Raw genomic sequence first — 23,832 nt, 5'->3', positions numbered from 1 at the left:
GTCGGAAGCATCACACATCAACTCAAATGGCAAGGACCAATCCGGCGGTGCCATGATTGGTGCCGAAGTTAAGAGCTTCTTCAAAATCTCGAATGCAAGCTTGCAATCATGATCAAAGTGAAAGGGAACGTCCTTTTGAAGCAATGAACTCATTGATCTCGCAATCTTGGAAAAGTCCTTGATAAACCTACGATAGAAACCTTCATGTCCAAGAAACGATCGAACATCCCTCACACTTGTGGGGAGGGGTAAGTGACGCACAAGATCTATTTTAGATTTATCAACCTCAATTCCCCTAGATGAAACAATATGGCCTAAGACAATGCCTTGTGTGACCATGAAATGACATTTTTCCCAATTCAAAACCAAGTTAGTTTCTACACAACGTTTAAGCACGAGTTCAACATTTTCTAGGCATGTGTCGAAATTTTCACCATAGACAGAAAAATCATCTATGAAAACTTCAATTTTAGAACCAATAAACTCCGAGAAAATGTGATACATACAATGTTGAAACGTACCTGGAGTATTGCATAAACCAAAAGGCATGCGACGGTAAGCAAACGTACCAAAAGGGCATGTGAATGTAGTCTTTTCTTGATCTTCTTCCGGAACACTAATTTGGTTGTATCCACTATATCCATCAAGGAAACAATAGAAAGAGTGACCAGCTAACCTCTCAAGCATTTGATCAATGAATGGCAATGGCATGTGGTCCTTCCTTGTTGTAGCATTGAGCTTCCTATAGTCAATACACACTCTATACCCGGTCACTGTCCTTTGAGGCACCAACTCGTTCTCGTTGTTCTCCACCACCGTGATGCCTGACTTTTTTGGCACAACTTGAATGGGAGAGATCCACCTACTATCCGAGATGGGGTAGATCACACCACAATCGTGCAACTTAGTGATTTCATCCTTTAAAACTTGCATCATTGGTGGGTGAAGGCGTCTCTGACCTTCTTTGGTTGGTTTGGCCCCATCTTCTAGCAATATTCAATGCACACACATGGTAAGGCTGATTCCTTTGATGTCGGCTAGGGTCCATCCTATTGCCGTCTTGTGTCTCTTCAACACTTCAATCAACCTCTCCTCTTGTTCCTCGTTGAGCGCAGATGAAATGATCACGGTTAATGTATCCTCATCTCCCAAAAATGCATACTTCAAGTGGTCCGGAAGAACCATAAGATCTAGCTTCGGAGCTTGCACCACAGAAGGAAGATTCTTGTTAGTAGTTAAGAGAATTGGACTAGGAGAGACATAGCTTACCTCACGTGCAACCTCAAGAGAGGTCACGTTCTCAAGAATGAAAAATGAATTTGACTGTTTGCGACTTTACGAAACGGAAACGGAAACGTTCTCGAAACGGTTAATTAGAAAAACGTTACGTTTCCGAACGAATATATTGAATTTTATTCCATCACTCCGTTGCGAAAACTTCCTTCGCGGAAGTTGTAGAACTCGTCGATACGAGTTCGTGGACGCGTCACGCGTTCGAATCGGACGTTGTACGTGAAAATTATTAACATCGGAAGTTAGTTTCCGATTTTGGTAACAAGTATAAAAATGACATTTTTGTGATTAGGGTTTCCATTTCTGGAAACCACACTCTCTCACCTGTCACCCACCTCCCTCAGCTCTCTCTCTCCCCGATTTGTCCTTCTCTCTCCCTCCGAAAATTCTCTTCTTCGATCCGCCGCCCTCCGCGCCACCGTGACGTGCACCGCCAGGCTCAACGTCATCACAAGGACTCCCGCACCCACCCTTCAGCTCGCCAGCCCGTGCCCCACCGTCGTGAAGCCGCTCGAACATTGCCAAGTTGCTGCATTTCCCTCCGCCGCATCAAAGCTCGTCTCCGGTGGTTTTCGAGCACGAATCGAGGTGAGGATAGCTTAGGTTGGTTGTTGTGATGATGTTGTTGAATTCTTGTGTTGATTTGTTGTGTTTTGGTGGAGATCGGAGGTTGGAGATGGTGGGGAGGTACCGCCGCCATAGGCGGCGCATGTGAGGGCTTGAAGGGGTCTAGGGGCTGCGTGAGGCCGTGGGGAGGAAGAGGGGGAAAAGGAGGAGATTGGGCACGGCGGTAGCGTGATACGCGCCGTAGTTGGTGTCGGCGCGTGTGTCCCACGCGCTGCCACAGTGAGTGGCGCGTGAGCGCCACGCGCAGCCTGCCGGAGGTGGTGAGTGCACCCCACGCGCCGCCACGTGCGGCGGCGCGTGAACAATGATTCCGAATCAGAAATTTTTTAATTTTTTTTTACTACGGTTAATGTAAAAATGTGATTTACGTACGGTAAATGTAAATTTTATTTTACGTACGGTAAATGTAAATGTAAATTACATTCAGTAAATGTAAAAAGAAATTTTGAGAAGGGTAATTCAGTAATTATTATTTACTGAGACAGTATATACATTTGAATAGTATTTATACATACAAAAATACGTAAACCGTATGTACTCGTACATGAATACGTAATGGATGTGTATTTGTACAGTAATACATGAATATGATAGTGTGAATAGTACTCAGTGAGCAGTAAATTCGTAAAACCAGAAATTGCTGAACAGTAACAGATTATTACTGTTTCGGCACTTAAAGGTTTACGAAACGTTTCTACATTCTTTTCCTATCTTTTCAAGGTGATCGATAAATCAAGGAAATGAATTATATTCGGAAATTGTGGAATTACGCTCGAGTTGATAAGGTGAGTAAAATGTCACTTATTTACGAATCTACCCTTGCGGAGATTCAACATTTTGCAAAATATTAAAGAATGAAATATGACATGTATATAATATAGTGGTTTATATATATATATATATATTGTATAAATGGTAAATAGGTACATATATATAGTTTGCTATATTATATACTGTTAGGACTTCGTTGTGAATATGATCACAGTGGTGATGAGAATTATATATTGAGCATGTTGATGCGATTTGTACGAATAATGAGTAGATTATTGTACGTGGTTTTAATGTTGAGAATTGTTAAAACGTTTTGTCTTCAGACGTGTTTATGAAATATGACATGTATATAATACGGTGGATTATATATATATTGTATAAATGGTAAATAGGTACATATATATATAGTTTGCTATATTATATACTGTTAGGATTTCGTTTGAGAATATGATCACAGTGGTGATGAGAATTATATATTGAGCATGTTGATGCGATTTGTACAAATAATGAGTAGATTATTGTACGTGTTTATGTCTTCGGACCAGTCTTCGGACGTGTTTGGCATGTCGGAACCTAGCCTTTGGCCGGGCGAAAGTTACGATACAGTTAGAGCTCTAGTCTGTCTGCCAGAGTACTGTATGTGAGGTAACAGATGGGTTATCGGCTCATGAGTACTCATATTTTGGACATCGGGTAGCGAGGAGGTTGCCCGATGTCGGGCGTTAGGTAGCGAGGAGGTTGCCCAATGTCGGCGGTGTACTATGTGAGGGGTAACAGAGGTGTACCAGCGCTCATTAGTACCCGTATTATAAATGCAATTGGGTAAACGGAGGGGTTGCCCAATTTCTCATGAGCACTTTCATTTTCATATTTTTGGGACAACCAGATGGGCCGTCCATTGACTCATGAGTGCATTTATATTTATTGATTTGTGGATTGTCGTATATATTGATATGCGAGTTATATTCGTTTTATTTTACTCATACGAGCTGTAAAGCTTACCGGGTTTGTGTTTACAATCCCGGTGCACTAATTCGATGGTGTAGGGGATACTACTGCAGGTGTCGATTAGTGGGAATCGAAGGACAACTCTGGGGACTCGAAGTCGTTCATTATCCTGCTTGTGGTGAGGTTTTTATTGTGGATTTGTGTGGGAACTTGTGAGGATTTATTTGTGGGTTTTGTGAGAGATTGTGAGGATTATTACATTTCTATTTTTATCTAATATTGAATTATAAATTTGGTTTGTAATAATTGGTTTGACTGAGTTGTATTTTAAATTCAAAGATGATCCGCTGTGGCATTTAAAACGATTTCTATTCATTGAGATTGTTTAGGTGTTTCTCGACTTTGAAATTTTGAGTTTTCATATTTGAAATTTTAGGGTCGTTACAGCTAGATAACCATTGTCCGTGGTTGTAGCGGAGCAGCACCACCGTCATCATTCAACCCAGCCAAGCCGCCATGACCCAATCTAGATCCAAAAGTAAAAACACCTAGAGGAGCCGCCACGACGGACTCCGCTGCCACCGCACTCCCCATCGAAGCCCCAACCAGAGACTCAAGACAAAGCCATGACATCGCTGCCGAAAGCAAACTCTGCAACACAAATCCTCTCCGAATGCAACTACAAAGCACCACCCCTTGTCGATCCACCCCCAACAATCCAACACAAGGCCACCAATCGACCTGCCATAACTCCCATCCGACAGTATCACCGAAGGACGCATTGTCGAACGGCACCGAATTTTTTTTTCTAAAACCCTAAGTGATTCCGGCAATTGTAGACCACCATTCGAAATCTCATATGACAAAATCAAGAAAACAATGAAACAACAAAATCCTACACCATAGGAGTTTCACAATTAAGCCTTCAATAATTAATAGTCAATAACAATGTTGTCACTTGCCACTTGCAAACATTCAAATTGTTTAGTTTCTTTAGCACTGAAATAAATCTCAGCAGGTGTAATGATCAAGCATTACACTAGTTTGGAACTTTGGATAAATTATCAATCATACTTATTAATTATTATGCTTATTGCCTAACTCATAGTAACACACTCACACAGACTATGCAAGTTTGAAACGCACACGACAGAATGCAGAGTAAGATGAAGAGAAAAATGAGAGAAACCCTATTTTCCAAAACTAAAGTGTTTTTTCTTGTTCATCATCTACCTCTAATGATCATGGGGTTTATGGTTTTACGGTTTTACCTAATGCAGAATTGAAAGAGGTTTGCAGATTCCAAAATTTGTAGAAATATCTCTGCATTCTACATATGGGGGATTCCTCTGTTGATTGCGGAGACAACACATTGTTTTACCCTCTTATTCACAGTTACCTGTCCTTGTATTCATGTAATGGTTCCGACGGCTCAATTCTTATTCCCCATCTTCCTGGTAACCATCACTTCCTCATCTCCTTGCTTTGATGTCATCATTGCAGAATGACATGTTATATATATGCACAGCTGAGAAGATGGGCATGCAAAACATCTTACCATTCCACAGTCAAAATGGATCCATTAATGGAATACACAAAGAGGCCTTAACTTCGGTTCAGTGCACGCAACAATCATGAACCGCGGCAGCCAGAGTTATCAGTCAGCGAACCAGCCGCTCCGCCAAGTTTTTGATTCTGTGCAACTCTTACAACTCCAGCTTAGTGAGGACAAAGATCTTAGTTTCATCAAATCTTCCATCTTCTACCTCTCCTTTGGAAAAGATGACTTCATAGAGCACTTCCTACTCAATGCCTCGAGTACTGCAAAACAGAACAGTACTGGTCAAGAATTTGCACACATTTTAGCAGAGCAGATGATACATGTTATACGGAACCTGTATGAAATGAATGTGAGGAGGATCATATGCATGGGAATACGCCTTTGGGATGCACTCTGCGGGTGTTATTGAACCAAACCAATTCAACAGTCCATTCCGATGATGATGAGGATGATGTTCCAAGGGGATGTGTAAAGGAGATCAATGTGCAGGTCTTGGAGTACAACAGAGAGCTGCGTGAGCAGATATCCGAGCTTCATACAGAGTTGCCTGACGCACAATTGTGTTTTGTGATGTTTACCAAGGGCTTACAAAGATCATAAACAACCCACAACAATATGGTACACAAACACAAACACTTCCCTTCTATTTTTGACAATTTTAGTTTCAGTCTCAAGGGATTTGAGATGCAAATATGAAATGCAGGATTTGAGGATGTAAACAGTGCTTGCTGTGGGCTTGGTATGTATGGAGCAGAAATTGGATGCCTTTCTAAAGATATGGCGTGTGACGAGGAAGCAAGTCATATAAAGGCAGTAAACTCATTGTTAGCTGATTCAGCTTGGTCGAGCAACCCGCTTCCCATTTGTCGTCCTATGAGCATCCACGAATTTTTTACTGCTCAAGTTTGACTGTTTCCGTGTCATATATATCCCACTCGAGTGGCACAAAGGAGTAAGCACCTTCAATTTTTTTCACTGCTCAAGTGTTTTAGATGATGCATCTAGTTTGAATGTTAGGGGTTCGCTGTTTTCATGTGCTGAGGCTATGCACATTCCCTAGTTCAAACTCCAAAGTGAACACGATATAATCTACTAAACTTCAAAAGTTTGATATCCCCAACATCATATTGTCAGGGTTGAAGCCAAAAAAAGAAAAGAACGAAAGAAAGAATATTAAGGGCATATCTCCCAATGTTGGTTTTATGATGCACTGTCGTTGTATAAATGTTGGTTTTATATTGCAGTCATTATATATTGCATTAGATAGTTGTCCAGAGGGAAAAAATGAAAATAACAGAAGTTTCCCCAGAGAAAAGATTAGTTACCTAAGGAGATGAATATTGAAATGCGAAAGGGTAAGTCTCCCACTTCATTGCAGCCTCTCCAGACCTCCAAAAGTTACAGGCAATCAAATAAATAGGTAGGTCCATATCTGGAATATAGTCCAACCTCTTGTCTGCGCTGCACAATTAGAGTCGAAGATTAATGTTGAACTTCTTTTCAACAATAAAAACCGAATTCAATCATTCTCTTTTTGATGTCATTTAGAAGTTGGCAAACTACTTTTCAAAGTCTGGTATCTGGCAATGTTTTCAAAGGCAAAAACGAAGGCGAAAGCGATGTGAGGAAGCCTCACGAGGCGAGAGCATCAGCGTACTAAGGCGACTTAAGGCGACTGCCTTTCCAACATATATTATTTTAATGTAATATGTTCATAAATAATTTATGAATCTATATAGGTTTAAAAAAAGATTTATGTGGGTATATTTTCAAGTTTACACAAAATATGAAACCCATTAAGCAAAACTCTGTTAAATTTAGGAGACATCTATTACCAAGTTCTGTCAACTGGAGAGATGGAGGATGGTATCACTCAGACAATGGCATTAGCAGCACTAGCAATCCTTGGCCACAGATCAACACATTCCTTCCCAATAGGACCAGTAATCGCAGACCCTTTCATTTCTCCTTGGGATTGACAATAACACTAGCATTATCTTCAAGGTACATGAAGACACCGTCATTTCGGCGCCACGGCTTGCACTGCCTGACGATGACGGCCGGCAGGACCTTCCTCAAATCAGGTTTCCCCTTCTTGACGGTGGTCATGACCATGTCGCCGACGCAAGCGCTAGGCAGACGGTTTAGACGGCCCTTGCTTGACGGAGATGATGTACAGATTCTTCGCTGCGGTGTTGTTCACGCAGTTCACCGTCGCCGCCACCGGTAGACCCAGTGACATCCAGAACTTGTTTCCGGCGGATCCTCCACGTCCTCGCTTTGACATTTTAAGTGGTTGCGGCTCAAAACGAGAGATTGAGCGGCCGCATCAGTGATCGCCTTCGGCAAAAACAGGCCGCCCCAACGCTTTTCTTCCGCTTTTCCAGCAAGTCGCCTCAGTTGGTGGTGGCGAGGCTTTTTGTTGCCGCATCGCACCGGAGCACGCCCAGGGCGCGCCTCAATTTCGCCTTTGAAAACAATGGTATCTGGCATCTCACATGATTGATCACATCCCATACACAACTCCAGCAATTCACATGAACATACAACTGATACAAGAACACGGTGACAATAAGACCGATGATAACTGCAACTGCAAGTATGTATCCCTTACCCTTTTCTACTACCAAGTGCTTAAAGCTGCCATGAGCTGAAAAATTGTACAGTAGACCAACCTCAATGGTAACAGACAAATGAATCCTTCTCCATTAACAACTGGAATTGATTAGGCCGCAGTTTTCAGTTCTGATAAGTATCAGCTTATGAGGACACCTCTGAATTAGTGCTTGGAAGGTAAGTGATCTGTTCCAGATAAGAAGCCATTTCACCTTAACTTGAGTTCAACAACATACTCTTCTGTCATGGCCATCCTAATGAGTTCTCTTCATTATGTAACCATCTTTTCACATAAGAAATGCTTCTCAATTCTGTTGAAAGGTGTGAGCTCTTCATATAAATGAACATTTCTGTCCGATTTGAGCATCAATCCTGTTGAGGACCATACAGTGAGGACCATACAGTTCATCAAGCAATCCATACGTACTTCCTTCCCCTGCTCACCATCACTCCTCCTGTTCCAGTGGTAATCTGAGATTTCCTTCTCTCTCTCTCTCTCTCTCTCTCTCTCTCTCTCTCTCTCTCTCTCTCTCTCTCTCTCTCTCTCTCTCTCTCTCAGATTTCCTCAAACCCCATTTATGAACTTCATTTCAATGTGTCGAGTCTTTACTTGCAGTGCATCTCCAATAATCATTACCTTCACGAATGTATAGTGCACCATCCACCAAAGTAGTATAGCTTAAAATCAGCTACAAAGCCACGCTGATGATTCAGAGCAATGTTTTAAAAAACTCGCCTCAAGGCTCGCCTGAGGCTTAAAAAGCTCAATGCTTAGTCGAAAACGCCTCGCCTTTCTGAAAAAGGTGTAGAGGTGCAAAAAAAGTTCCACTAATGAGCAAAAAGCCAAAAAACGCTCACCAAGGCGCCAAAAAACAGAAGAGGAGCCGCATCACAGAACCCGAAGAGATCAAAACTTCATCAATTCGATAAACTAAGAACACAAACACGTAGATCACGAAGTGGAGATGAGAATCTATACCAGGAACAACCCAATCGGTGGTCGGAGACGTCGGAAAACGCTGCAAATTCGCCGGAAGAAAACCCAGAATAGTCTGTGATTCCCCTCTTCGATTCTCTCTTCTCCGGCGGCGGTAGGTCGAGGCATGACATGGGGAGGACGGCAGAGAGGAGGAGGTCACAACGCGACTGGTGCGCTGGCCGGAGACGGCCTGACGGCGGCATAATCATGTCGGGAAGTCGTGTAGTCGTTGGGTTGCAGAGGAATGAGGTTGGGACTCGGGAGCTCAATCTGTTTTTAGGATAAAATGAAGCTTTTTTTTTTCTTTCCAATATTAATTATAGCCAATTTACTGATCCAATGGCTAGAATTTAATTGATCAATTTCTACGGCTAAGATCACACCGTAACTAATTCCCATTTTCCAAATACATTCCTTATATTTCCAAACCTTATTATATTAACTTTGGAACCCAGAAAATTCTCCGAAAATTTCTACGTTCTCGTCGTAACGTATACTTTAATATCATGCTCTTCGATCAACAGATTCACTTAATCAAAACTCACAAATAATATTTTCGAGCATTTACTAATCTAATCACCGAGATTGTAAAATAATCACCATACGATCTCAACTTAGCTCGTCAATAATTTCGGGGCTTACAGTAGATCAAGTTATGTTGGTAAACTTTTTGAATTGTATGGTTCTAGACTTTTGTTACTTTACTTAATATATGTATGCATGACAATTTTTGTGTTTTATAAACTATTCTTCAAGTAATATGTATAAGAATAATAATTACACTTAAATAAGTTTATTTATTATTTTTATGTCGCAAGGCTTACGCCTTTTACGCTTTACGCCTTAAGGCTCTATACTCTCGGAAAAACGCCTTGAGGTACGCCTTAGCGTTTTAAAACACTGATTCAGAGACAAAGCTTAATAGACCACATTCCCCACTGTTATCCTACGTGACAAGGATATACTTGGACCTTTCTGCTCAGCTCTTCAGTTACGTGAGTCTGGCGAAAGAATGCAAAAGCCTTGTAGTTCCCTATCAACCACCGAACAAAAGTACAAATATGATATAGTGTGTGTGTTACAAGGTACAAAGTCTAGTAAGACTGTGAAGTACATAAGAATACAACTACACAAGTGTAATATATGATGCTGCATTTTGGAGATTTTCAAATTCTTATATAGAATCATAGAAATTACAGGAGCAATGAATTAGAAATTTCATATGATAGAACAGGTGTAATATATGATGCTGCATATCAGAGTTTTGTCAATTCTTAAATAGAAATCACATGAGCAATGAATTAGAATTTCATATCTAAAACAAGTTACAAATTTCCAGGAAACTTAATTATATAGTCTTTATCCTATCAATAACCAGTATACAGGCATCAAGTTGCTGACACAAATATGTACAAGTAACGTACGAGATAAAGCTTATGGTGATCACAGAAAATAATTTCATGAGCAACCGCTCCTAACTATATTAAGGTGATAAACTAACACCAAACAATTTGATAATTCGAAATGGAGAAGATTGCAATTCAAATGCATCTCTTTGGGCAATAGGAAACCTGCTTGCATGCTCATACATTATTAATACACATAGAAACGTAAATTGTTCAGAAGGAAAAACATTTGGTACATGAAAGAACCTGCATAGAAGCCCCCCACCAAGTTGAACATGGCTTGTTCTTCACCTAAGCAACACCCTGGAGAAAAAGAAATCAAACTGCTAGACTACAACACAGTTGAAGTGCTGCCCCCTAACCACAATTCATCTTAGCATCATCCCACCTATTCTTGTACAAGTAACTCTCGAACGTCATCCTCTGCACATACTCATCCTCACAGACCTCCACCAAAGCCTCCCTCGCCCCATCGCTGCCGTAAAACACCTTCTGCAACAAGTCCAAGAACCTAAACGTAGTAATGTTGATGCGGGAACCAAATCAGTAGAGGATGAAAACTAAAATATCATGGCACAACTAAAGAAATGAGAATGATAGAAGAGCAAAACTATATATTTCTCAATAGAAATTATTGTAACGACCCTAAAATTTCGAGCTTAAAAACTCAAAATTTTAAAGTCGTTAAACACAAAATAATCTCAATAAAATCGAAATCATTTAAGTGCACAGCGGATCATCACTGAGTTATCAATACAACTCAGAAAACCAATTATTACAACCCAAATTTATAATTTACAATACGTAAGTTGGAATGTAATAATCCTCACAATCTCTCACAAAATAGTCACACAAAATCCTCACACAAGCTGGAGGTAAATCACTTCAAGTCCTCTGAGCGGTCCGTCAATTCCCGCTAATCTACACCTGCGGAGTCATCCACTACACCATCGAATTGGTGCACCGGGATTGTAAACACAAACCCGGTAAGCTTTACAGCTCGTATGAGTAAAATGAAAACATATAACTCGCATATCAATATATACGAAAATCCACAAAACAAACAAATATAAATGCACTCATGAGTCAGTGGACGGCCCATCTGGTTGTCCCAAAGAAAAAGAAGCGCTCATGAGAAATTAAGTAACCCTTCTGGTTACCCAAATGCATTTATAATACGGGTACCAAGAACGCTGGTACACATCTGTTACCCCTCTCGTAATACACCGCCGATATTGGATAGCCACCCGCTACCCAACATCCAAAACAATCTGAGTACCCATGAGCAGATAACCACCCGTTACCTCACATGCAGTACTAAGGCAGACAGACTAGAGCTCTAACTGTATCGTAACTTTCGCCCGGCCAAAGGCTAGGTTCCGACTTGCCAAACACGTACAATAATCTCACATCATATTGTACCAAATCACGTCCGAAGACAAATCAACATTTTAACAATCTCAATGTTAAAATCACGTACAATAATCTCACATCATATTGTACCAAATCACGTCCGAAGACAAATTAACATTTTAACAATCTCAATGTTAAAATCACGTACAATAATCTCACATCATATTGTACAAATCAAAATCACATGCTCGATATATAAATCTCGTCATCAAAATGACATAAAACACGATAAAATCATAACAGTATATTATATAGCAAACTATATATATATACATATTTACCATTTATACAATATATATATAATCCATTATATCATATACATGTCATATTTCATAAACACGTCCGAAGATAAAACTCATTCGAAAACAAAACTCGTCCGAAGATAAAACGTTTTAACAAACACCATGTTAAAACCACGTACAATAATCACACCTCATATTGTACAAATTAAATCACATGCTCAATATTTAATTCTCTTCATCGAAATTCCAAATCTCAATGAATTTATAACAGTATATAATATAGCAAACTATATATATATGTACTTATTACCATTTATACAATATATACATAATCCACTATATCGTATACATGTCGTAATTCAATATTAAAAACTCTTGTAAAATCTTGAATCTCCGCAAAGGTAGATTCGTAAATATGTGAGATTTTACTCACCTTATCGACTCGAGCGTAATTCCACAATTTCCGAAGATAATTCCTTTCCTTGCTTTATAGATCACCTTGAAAAGACAAGAAAAGAATTTAGAAACGTTTCGTAAACCTTTAAATGCCGTAACAGCAATAATCGGTTACTGTTCAGCAATTTCCGGTTTTACGAAATTACTCTTCACGGTTACTATTCACTGTTACCATTCACGGTACTGTTCATGTACTCACATTCCTAAATAATCCAAAATGTCACTACCATTCCCCAAATATTAACTTTCCATCTTAACTTAATTTGGGACATGATCGTTCTATGATACTTGATTCTATACTTTGATTTCACAACATGATTTAATATAGCTTCAATCCATTTTTAAAAGACCAAAAACTCAAGCATGGCCCTGTTCCAAAATAAGTTCCACAAAATCTAAAGCGGTTGTTCACTGAACCAGTAACAATACAAGCACCAACATCAGCAATTTCTCCAACCAAAACATACATTATAATCCAGCATTTCTCACTTCTCATGACATACTTTGGTAATAACTAATTCGTTTTGCACCCATAAATTGCTATGGGCACCCACAATTACTTCAATCAAGAGAACACAATTTTCATCACTTCCCGGTACATAGCTTGCTTTCAGCTATATATGGAATTCCTTCAAGTTAAATCTACCCGTTCAAATGTCAAACACCAAGCTTGTAATCATGTGCCATCATATAATCATAACTTTAGTTCAAATCCATTTCAAGAAATTTAACGAGAACAACAACCAAACTGATCACTGATTTCGTAATCGTCCAAATATAGAGAACTAAATTCATAGAACAACAATGTATTCCATTCTTGTGAACTGAACTAAAACACAGAATACCAACGAGTTTCCCATTCAAACCACCACAATTTGGAAGCAGTCCAAATTAACAATTCAGACCAAACAGTAAAGCTTTTACCTCTAATTCGGTTCCATAAGCTGAAAACCAAAGCAACAACTCCTCTTTTTCTCTGTAGCTACCAACGCCAGAAATATAGGTTCTGAACTTCACCCAAATTGCAACAGCTGCTCAACTGGGCTCCCCGACCTCACCTAAGCCTCTCATTAGCTCCCACGACATCGGGAAAAGACGAAGAATAACATAGAGACGACGAAGGGCACGGTGGAGCAATCACGCAGAAAAGAGGGATTCACAGAAATTGAGAATATCGTTACAATCTGATCAAAGACTGGAATTTAAGCATCCTCGATGGAGGAGTAAGAAAGTACCATATGCTAGTTGTAGCGTCGTCGGAGAATCAAGAACCGATCGGATTTGAACGATTTGGTTTCATCAAATCACCCACCGATCTACCCCATCTGTGACTGCATGTCGAATCCACAAACTGGGTTTGAAGAACTGGAAAGGGAGGGAGGTTTTGGTGGGGGCACTCCGTCGAGAAGCGGCCAAACGGTGGTGCAACGTGAGGAGAAGGCAGACAAGGAAGAGCTCTGCTCTCTGTGTCGGGGAAGAAAAGAAAGAGAGGAAAAGAGAGAAGGAGGGAGGCGGCCGAAAGGAGAGAGAGAGAGAGTTTCCAATTATGGGAAACCCTAATCATAAATACTCTATTTATACTAGTTTCCAAATCGGAAACTAACTTCCGACGTTAATAACTTTTATGTACGTCGTCTGATTAGAACGCGTCACATATCCACGAACTCGTATCGACGAGCTCTACAACTTTCGTGAAGGAAGTTTTCGCAACTGAGCAACGGAATAAAAGTCGATATATACGTTGCGGAAACGTAACGTTTTTCTAATTAAACGTTCCGAGAACGTTTCCGTTTCTCGTTTCACAACGTCGCAACCGATCACATTCACTCTAATTAAATTTCACAGCTTTATAGAATTTAAACAATCTAAAAATCGTTTCGAAAAATCGGGTTATTACAATTATAATTATTCAAATCTACATTCATCATACATAGAGGTTCCTATTTAAAGAACTAGTGCAACCACCCACTTAATGCTAATACATCATTCTAGAATCTCAGGTTACTCTAAGTTTAGTTTCCCAACCTTAATAAATAGAAATATAAATCAAATACTAAATCAAATATCAACTCCTTGAATCTCCAAATATTAATTGAAGTTAACCCCCCCTTACACTGTATTAATTGAAGTCGGATTCATCCGAAAGCTCGTAATCCCGCGATCCTAACTTCTTGCTTCTCTTTGTTTCCTTCGTCATGTTGACAAGTAACATCTTGCTATAAGAGGAAAATAACTCAAACCTTTCATGAAACTTTTGTGATACACTTATATCTTTCGAGAATAAATCAAGCTCCAAAATGTCATATAATCTCTTCTTTGCACTTGACTTGTTATTGATTGAAGCTTGTATAAAATCATCCCAAAATCGATCATGATATTGAAATTCAAACATAATGGAGCATGGTAATACTTGTGAAAATCCAATTTTACTTCCACAAACCAAACATGCATTATGATTCATACCTTGTTCATTTGACAAAATTTTCACACCCAAATCACTTGGTGTAGACATCTCGGAGAATAGTATAACTTCTTTTGAAAATTCGAACTCTTGCTTTCCATTTTGGCATGAATAATTGAAATTGTTGTCATGAAGAGCTTCACCAACAATCTCATTGGTTACGTCAAAAACTTCAACATCAAGATATTCATCATAGATGGGTGGAGAATTCCAATCAACTTTAACATCATCTTTATCCTCAATTTCTAACTCAAAAGAAAACAAATGACATACCTTCCCATTTGAATCCCAATGATTTTCAATATTTTCATTGATATTTAGATCAAGCTTTTTAACAATCTCAAACTCGGTTTCCTTTGTACAATATCTTGCAACTTCAAGCCACTCTTGTAATATCCCGGAATTTTATAATTATTTTATAATTATTGTTCGGAGATATTTCAATTGGTGGTGATCCGATTATATAGTACGAGGGAGAAAACGAAAGTGCTCGATTGATTTATACACGGAAACGTTACCTTAACGGGTCAAGAGTTGACTTTTTATCCGTTAGGAATCTCAGAAAACTTCATTCATCGAAGTAGTAGAGTTCATCAATATGAAGTTGTGAACACGCGGCACGCCTAAATCGAAGTTTGTATGAAGAAGTTACGAATCAAAATGTATATGGACATTTTTGGAAAATAGTATAAATAGGGGAATTAAAGAGAAAAAATGGGAGAAAAATCAGAAATTCAGATCGGTACTGTTCATAAAAATTAGAAAACAGTGTTCATGAACAGTATTCAGTGAAACAGTCAACCAAACAGTGTTTAGTAAACAGTAACATGAACAGTGTTTTATGAACAACGTTTAGCTGTACTTAAATCGTCACCTGATATTTTACGTATCGTTTTCTAAGCATTTTCTCATGATATTAGGTGATTGACGAAACGAGTGAGGGAATCGCTTTCGGTGTAGTGGAAGTTGCACGCAGGAAATAAGGTGAGTAAACCTCACAATGATCATCATGATCGAAGTAGTGTTATAATTATTGAATTTAGTTTGAGTTCTTACCATAGTCGTTGCTTCACTAGTTATAAAAATTATTTAAAAAAATATATTTTGGTTTAAATTCGTGAACTTGATCGTCTACGGTTGATGGGTAAGTGAAACGCTATTTTAATAAATGATTTTGAAAAGGTTTTAGTGATTCTATACTATGGTGAATGTGAGTAAATCTCACTATGACGAGTCTACCATTGGCGGTGACTCATAGTTAAGTTTTTTTTTATTAAAAGATCGAACTAGGACATGTATATGATATATTGGGTTGTGTATGTGTATAAAATGGTAAATACAATACATATATATGAGTTTACTGTCACGTTCTTATTTCCAAATGAATTATACTGTGGCAACTATATTTATTTTATTTGAGCAAGAGTCGCTTTGTTGTAGTACACTAACATGTGTGGATTGTTATTGTTCGTGGTTTTAACATTGAGTCTTGTTAAAACGTTTTCTATCATCGAACATGTTTTTCTGTCTTCGGACTATTGCAGTAATCGGAACCGAGCCTTGGCCGGGTGTCGTTTATGATTCTGTTAGAGCTCTAGTCTGCCGGTGTACTGCATGAGGGGTAACATATGGGTTGTCTGAGTCTCATGAGTACCCATATTTGTTTTAGTGACATTGGGTACATATGGGTTGCCAAGTGCCTGTCGGTGTACTGCATGAGGGGTAACAGATGAGTTGGTTGAGTCTCATAACTATCCATGTTTTAAAATGATGGGTAACAGATGGGTTGCCCAGTGTCACATGAGTACGTTTGTCTTTAAATCTTATTTGACATATTTCCTTTCTATGCGATGTATGTTTACTGTTGGTTTACTCATACGGGCTGAAAAGCTTACCGGGTTTGTCTTTACAATCCCGGTGCACCAATTCGATGGTGTAGGGGATAGTTCTGCAGGAGGGGATTAGCAGATTCTGAGGGTTTACTCTGAAGTGAATTTTACATTTTCATTGGTTATAATACTAAGGTATAAACTGGTTATGTATTATTCAAGTCGACTGAGCCATGTTGTGGACTCAGTTTCGATACACTATTATGATAAGATGATTTCAATATATTTGAGATTATTTTAGAGTTTTCATGGCTTCCAATTCGAATTTTTATCATTCGAAATTCAGGGCTGTGACATTTGTATCAGAATGTAGGTTGCGTATTTGGTAATCTATCAATATCATCTAGGAGCGATGGCTCGACTGTAGCAGATTCCCATCACATGCTCTTCGGTATTGATATGTCACTGGGTACGCAAGAGTGTTAGGAGCCACACCTAAAGGTTTGGTCCTCTAAATAGAAGTGTTGTGATAATACTTCGGTAATTCATCTTCCCTCTAAATATCTTGGTTAATAGCGGGATACAGGAGTGGAAATATTTTATCTATTTTTGACTACCTTGCTAGCGTACTGTTTGATACGGGAGCATTACACTCTTTTATTGCTAATTTTGTAGTAGAGATGTTAGGGTTGATCCGTACGTCTCTTAGAAGCTCTTTATGTGTCACTTCACCTCTTGGAGTATCTCTCGAGCTTGAGACCATATGTAAGGCTTGTTCTATTGTGATTGAGGGTAGAAAATTATATGCTTCCTTTATAGTGATTCTGGACCACACCTATGATGTGATCTTAGGAATTGATTAGTTAAAGTCACTACATGCTTGATCGATTGCTTTGACATGGTAATGTTTTTCAATATTCCCGGGAAGCCCGTTTTCGTTATCGTTGCCTTAAGTCGGATAATGTCATGAGAGCAAGAGTCTTGGCACATGTGGAGTATGTGGACCAGGAAGTAGCTATCACATACATTGTTGTGATATCCGAGTATAGTGAGGGGTTTCAAGAGATACCGGGTTTACCTCCTTGGAGAGTTGTCAATTTCTGCATTGATGTTGTACTTGGTACAACACCTCTATCAAATGTGCCTTATAGGATGGGGCAGAACGAGCTTAAAGAGTTGAAAGTGCAGATAGATGATAAGCGCACTTTGTGCGACGTATTTAACATATTTTTACCTCTATTTGTACTTTGCTTAGATCTTATTATTGTAGTATAGAGTCATTGAGTCGAGTTAGGAGTCTTTAGTGACGTTCGTTCCCTTTTGGTGCTAAAACGGGTGTAAAATGCAGAAATTGTCGAGAGTACTATAGAGTAGTATTCCTTGTCGAACTAGGAAACCTAGTTTGGTTAGGATTTTTTTTTATTATTCGATATTTCTGTAACATATGTGATTTATATTTATTATTTCCTTTCCTTATTTTCAGAATTAAATGTGAGATAGTGACTTGGAAATTATGGAAAGAAAGAGGAAAAGAAGGAAACAAAAGGAGAAAAAGGAAAGAAGTAATTTAGTTTCTGCCCATTCAAAACCCTAGCAGCCCCTCCTCTCCTCCTTCCTCTATAAAAGGCATGGTCTCCCTCACAATTCATGATCTCCATTCTCTCACAAACAAAGTCGAATTGCTGCCCAAGAACATCCAGAAAATTCAAGCAAAAAACCTTCATCCATCATCACCAAGTCGTGCTCATCTTCCTCCTCCACCAATTCGAATTCATCCTTGCTTCATCCTAGAAGGTTTCTAATGTGTGATTCATCCATGGCTTGTAATCTTTCTTTTTATTTTCTGCAAATTTCGAATTCATTGTATGAATCATTGGATGTTATTTTCGGTTTCATATATGAAGAACATAAATTCAGACTTCTTTGGTTTTATGTTTTAATTGCATGAACTCATGAAATATGTGTGTGTGCCGTGTGTAGCATCTATGGGCAGTAGGTTTTCGATTTCTATTTAGGTTTTATTTTAATTTATTCCTTGAATTTGTGCATCTAAATCAATGCTTGAGGAAGCCAAGGCCATGGTTCTCCTAGGGTTGCGATTTAATTCACCAAAGTGTTCATTGATTGAATATGCGCTTCGTGTTTCAATTATGGATACTTATATAGGGCTGTGATAGTTCTAGGAATTTGCATGTTTAATCAAGATGAGTGACGCCATGCTTGTGTAACATGTCTCCAATTCGACTTAATGTGCTTATGTGCTACTTTGTTGTTTAACTAGACGCTTCGTTATGTTGAACTCTCTTTAGCATATGTTTAGGATTGAACGCTTCGTTGATTCTAAATAATTAAGAAGTCTTAACGATTAGATGAACCGCTTCGGACTCTAATTAGAATTGGAATTGAAATGGACTTAAGAAGAATCGAAAATACTTGCTGCCTATATGTTATTCTATGCATGTCATACATGTTTCTTGAGTAGAATTCGTGTTTTGGTTATGTGATGAGTGGTTGATCAATTGTATATAAGTAATTTAGGATTTATTTTACGTTGTAGTTTTAGAATCCAAATCAAATCCCCCAATAACATGATAAGTGTTGAGGCCCTTTTGATTCCCCGGACTGAACGATCCCTGCTTATTCTATACTAACGATGATGTTTTTCAGGGTATTTTATAGACGTTCTAAACGAACGCTCTATCATTTTGGCGCCGTTGCCGGGGAATTGATTAATTCTCAATGCTTTGAAGTGTTACTATTGTGTTATATTGTGAATTGTATAATTGTATTTTGTTTCTGTGAATAGTAATCGTAAATAGTGCTTCTGTGAACAGTAACTCCGAAAAAAAAACTTGTATAGAACGAAAATTTTTATTGTGTATATTAAGTTGTTATTTGTTATATTGTTGTAGTAGTATGCCTATAAGAAACTTGTTACACATAGTAATTTTTTTTAGGGAAGCTAAATGTTTATTTATGCCAGGTTTATTGTAAGTTATAAGGTGAACGGAATAGGTAAAGTCCATTTTGTTAATATTAGCTTTAACCCTCCATTTGTACCTTGTTAATGTCACTTGGGGTTGAGGGCGGCTTTTATTAACACTTTGCGAGCAGTCTAACACACAAAGTTATTCCGAGCTGAGTAAGGGGCTATGCTATTTTCATTACCCTGGTTCAAGGTTTACAAAATTGGATCTCAGAGGCCCATAGACTGACATACATCTCGGTGATGGAGTCGATTGGGAAAGCATCCTTTCGAGGTTGTGGCCCCCGTGGTGTCCAACAAATGAGTCCTGCCTTGTGACTATCTCTGATTCTAGCTATCAAGCCTTCTGAAACAAAGGAATGAGTTTGTGTCTAGACGACGTACTTAGGCCGCACGTCCACCTCACTTTATAACTTAGAAAATAACTTTGTATAAATAGATGTATATAGTTTCAAAAGAAAATGATATTCTAATTTTTAAGGTATATCGGATAAAGCAAGACCCTTACCTTGGGCTGTTTCAGTCCATTGCACAGTTAGCTCCTCTGCTCCACGTACCTTAAAAGTTAGGATTGTGTGTGAATAAAATCAACTAGACTTAGTATTACTCATACACTTGTAGATTTCGGAAAAAAAGAAGACAAAAAATTGTCTTTAAGTTTAACTATATTTGTATTCAATTGCTAACATTTCTTTTATTTCATTTTATACTTGATCACTAACATTTTATATGTCTTTGTATACATTAGTTGCCATATAGGGATTTTAAGAACGAGTTGGAGAATTCTATTGTTAATAGTTGATTGAAGCTCTCAATGACTTGGGAAGGACGACAAGTGTTGCAAGAAGCGGAGTTCTACCACACTCTAATTTTTGATTCATGATTTGCAATTAATTCAACTCATACTAAATTTAGCTTAATCATTAACACTTTACTAACTTATTCTTCGAGATCTCATCTCCAATTTTCTAATTATCTTTCTCTTGATGCGATGTAGTTTAAGAGTAGAGTGAACCTGATTGAGTTTTGATAGTCAAAGAGGCACAAATTTGGAGGTGTACAACTCCAAGTGGCGTCGCCTGCAACTTGAAAAGAAGTGAAGAGTCTAGGCCAAAGGACTATAAACATTAAGCGCTGCATGGGAGGCAACCCATTTCAATCATATATGTGGAGGAGTCGTCTACGGGAGTTTGGATTTTCTTATCCCTTCACTCTTATGGTTGAATTGTATATGTGTTGATGTGTGATCTTATTCTATACTTATGAATTACATTCTAATTATTGAGCTTACATTGAGGACAATGTAATTTTCTAAGTGTGGGGTAGGGTTGCATGATCATTGTTTTGCTGATTTTTGCTTTGATTACTTGATAAAAACGAAAAAACAAAAACAAAATCAAAAAAATGTTTGAAAAATCGAAACAAATGTGTGTTGTTTTGAGTCTTAGGATGCCCCTAAAGTCTAGGATGATTATATCTCTAAAATGCATAGAAGATGGTTTTGCATTTCATAAGAATTGAATTGTAAGTTTCATTGATAATGTGGATTTGGTATGAACATGTGAGATTTTGATTGAATGTAATATGACATACATGTTTGGTTAGTTTAAGTCCATAACAACCTGTGAGTTTTTGAGCCTATATATGCTTTCTTCTTAAGTGATAATATGCAATTTCGTGGTTGTTATATGAACCTCATTATTCTTTGCATATTCAATGACTATGTGCCATAGCTTTTAATGGACTCTAGAATTTACTAGAACTCATCTTTTGTGATTGTTGAAACTTTTAAGTCATAAAATGCTCTGATTTTGAAAGGGATTTATGGATCATTTCTAGGATTTCCACCACTTTAGCCAAACAGCCATGTATCCCTATATGTGCCCTGTTTGGGACCCCTTAGTTGAACCCCATTTGAGCCTACATTGAGCCTTTCTCTATCACCTATGTTATCTCCATGCTTAGTATAGTACCTCTACCTTGTCCTATAGACTTGGCAGAACATTTGTTGAGATGACGTTGTGATAATGTATGAAATAAGTGTGGGGTGGAAGACATGAGAAAAAAATATGAACAAGCTTTTAAGCATGCCGAAAAAAAAATAGATGAAAAAAAAAAGAAAAAAAAAGAAAAATTCGGCAATACAAGAAAAAGGAAAGAAAAGATGTTGTCTTCCATTTGTGATTTGGAGTTCAGTTGTAATTGAAGGTCTAAAAATGTGTATTTGACCTTTGTCCATGTTCACTTTGTGGTAGAATGATGATTGGGCCCAACTTGTTAAATTTGGCCCTTGATGGTGTGTGGTGTCATAAGGTGGTGTTTACTCTGCTAAGTCTATAGGATTACCTTTGTGATTCCTTGATATTCCATGCCTTTAGCTAAGCCTAAACATTCACCTTATCTAATGATCCTAATGATTCTTAAAATGAGCAAAACTTGGTTTGTGGAGATGATCACAAGAGTTGAGCATATGGTTTTGGTCCATTTGTGCACTTAGTTGTTAAATGAGGTTTTCCTTTTGTTATTCACAAAGTGCCTTCATTTGATGAAATATGCAAGCTATTTGATGCTTTATTATCCTTTCTCTTGCATATACTTGTGTGTTAATCATAACCATGAATCTGAGTGAAAAGAAGAGAGTATACCTTATGAGGAGGATTGGATTAACTAAACATGTTATGTGCTTATTGTCTCATTTCTTACTTATTCATACTATGAAACATATTTATGAAACTTGGAATTTATGTGCTTACATTCAAATGCTTAAACTTGAAAGCTATGTGTTTTGAGATTCTGAGACAATCATTTAGGGGCAATAGTGTTTTATGTTTGTTTTGTTTAGTTTTGCTAAGGGACTAGCAAAAGCCAAGTGTGGGGTAGTTGATAAGCGCACTTTGTGCGACGTTTTTAACATATTTTTACCTCTATTTGTACTTTGCTTAGCTCTTATTATTGTAGTATAGAGTCATTGAGTCGAGTTAGGAGTCTTTAGTGACGTTCGTTCCCTTTTGGTGCTAAAATGGGTGTAAAATGCAGAAATTGTCGAGAGTACTATAGAGTAGTATTCCTTGTCGAACTAGGAAACCTAGTTTGGTTAGGATTTTTTTTTATTATTCGATATTTCTGTAACATATGTGATTTATATTTATTATTTCCTTTCCTTATTTTCAGAATTAAATGTGAGATAGTGACTTGGAAATTATGGAAAGAAAGAGGAAAAGAAGGAAACAAAAGGAGAAAAAGGAAAGAAGTAATTTAGTTTCTGCCCATTCAAAACCCTAGCAGCCCCTCCTCTCCTCCTTCCTCTATAAAAGGCATGGTCTCCCTCACAATTCATGATCTCCATTCTCTCACAAACAAAGTCGAATTGCTGCCCAAGAACATCCAGAAAATTCAAGCAAAAAACCTTCATCCATCATCACCAAGTCGTGCTCATCTTCCTCCTCCACCAATTCGAATTCATCCTTGCTTCATCCTAGAAGGTTTCTAATGTGTGATTCATCCATGGCTTGTAATCTTTCTTTTTATTTTCTGCAAATTTCGAATTCATTGTATGAATTATTGGATGTTATTTTCGGTTTCATATATGAAGAACATAAATTCAGACTTCTTTGGTTTTATGTTTTAATTGCATGAACTCATGAAATATGTGTGTGTGCCGTGTGTAGCATCTATGGGCAGTAGGTTTTCGATTTCTATTTAGGTTTTATTTTAATTTATTCCTTGAATTTGTGCATCTAAATCAATGCTTGAGGAAGCCAAGGCCATGGTTCTCCTAGGGTTGCGATTTAATTCACCAAAGTGTTCATTGATTGAATATGCGCTTCGTGTTTCAATTATGGATACTTATATAGGGCTGTGATAGTTCTAGGAATTTGCATGTTTAATCAAGATGAGTGACGCCATGCTTGTGTAACATGTCTCCAATTCGACTTAATGTGCTTATGTGCTACTTTGTTGTTTAACTAGACGCTTCGTTATGTTGAACTCTCTTTAGCATATGTTTAGGATTGAACGCTTCGTTGATTCTAAATAATTAAGAAGTCTTAACGATTAGATGAACCGCTTCGGACTCTAATTAGAATTGGAATTGAAATGGACTTAAGAAGAATCGAAAATACTTGCTGCCTATATGTTATTCTATGCATGTCATACATGTTTCTTGAGTAGAATTCGTGTTTTGGTTATGTGATGAGTGGTTGATCAATTGTATATAAGTAATTTAGGATTTATTTTACGTTGTA

At 38.0% G+C, this 23,832-nt stretch overlaps 2 protein-coding genes and 1 pseudogene across 3 annotated transcripts in view; 1 reads left to right on the top strand and 2 right to left on the bottom strand.

The window, feature by feature from the left end:
• Positions 1-23,832, top strand: part of LOC126802151 (uncharacterized) — a 334,978-nt gene that overhangs the window by 156,734 nt on the left and 154,412 nt on the right. The gene's annotated exons all lie outside the window — the stretch shown is intronic.
• Positions 1-23,832, bottom strand: part of LOC126802143 (rust resistance kinase Lr10-like) — a 222,949-nt gene that overhangs the window by 150,701 nt on the left and 48,416 nt on the right. The gene's annotated exons all lie outside the window — the stretch shown is intronic.
• On the bottom strand, positions 7,074-7,487 carry LOC126802156 (60S ribosomal protein L23-like; annotated as a pseudogene).

This window comes from Argentina anserina, chromosome 7 (genome assembly GCF_933775445.1).
Source record: "Argentina anserina chromosome 7, drPotAnse1.1, whole genome shotgun sequence".
NCBI lineage: Eukaryota > Viridiplantae > Streptophyta > Magnoliopsida > Rosales > Rosaceae > Argentina > Argentina anserina.
The sequence above is the reverse complement of the archived record's forward strand: the minus strand, read 5'-3'. Positions and strand labels throughout refer to the sequence as shown.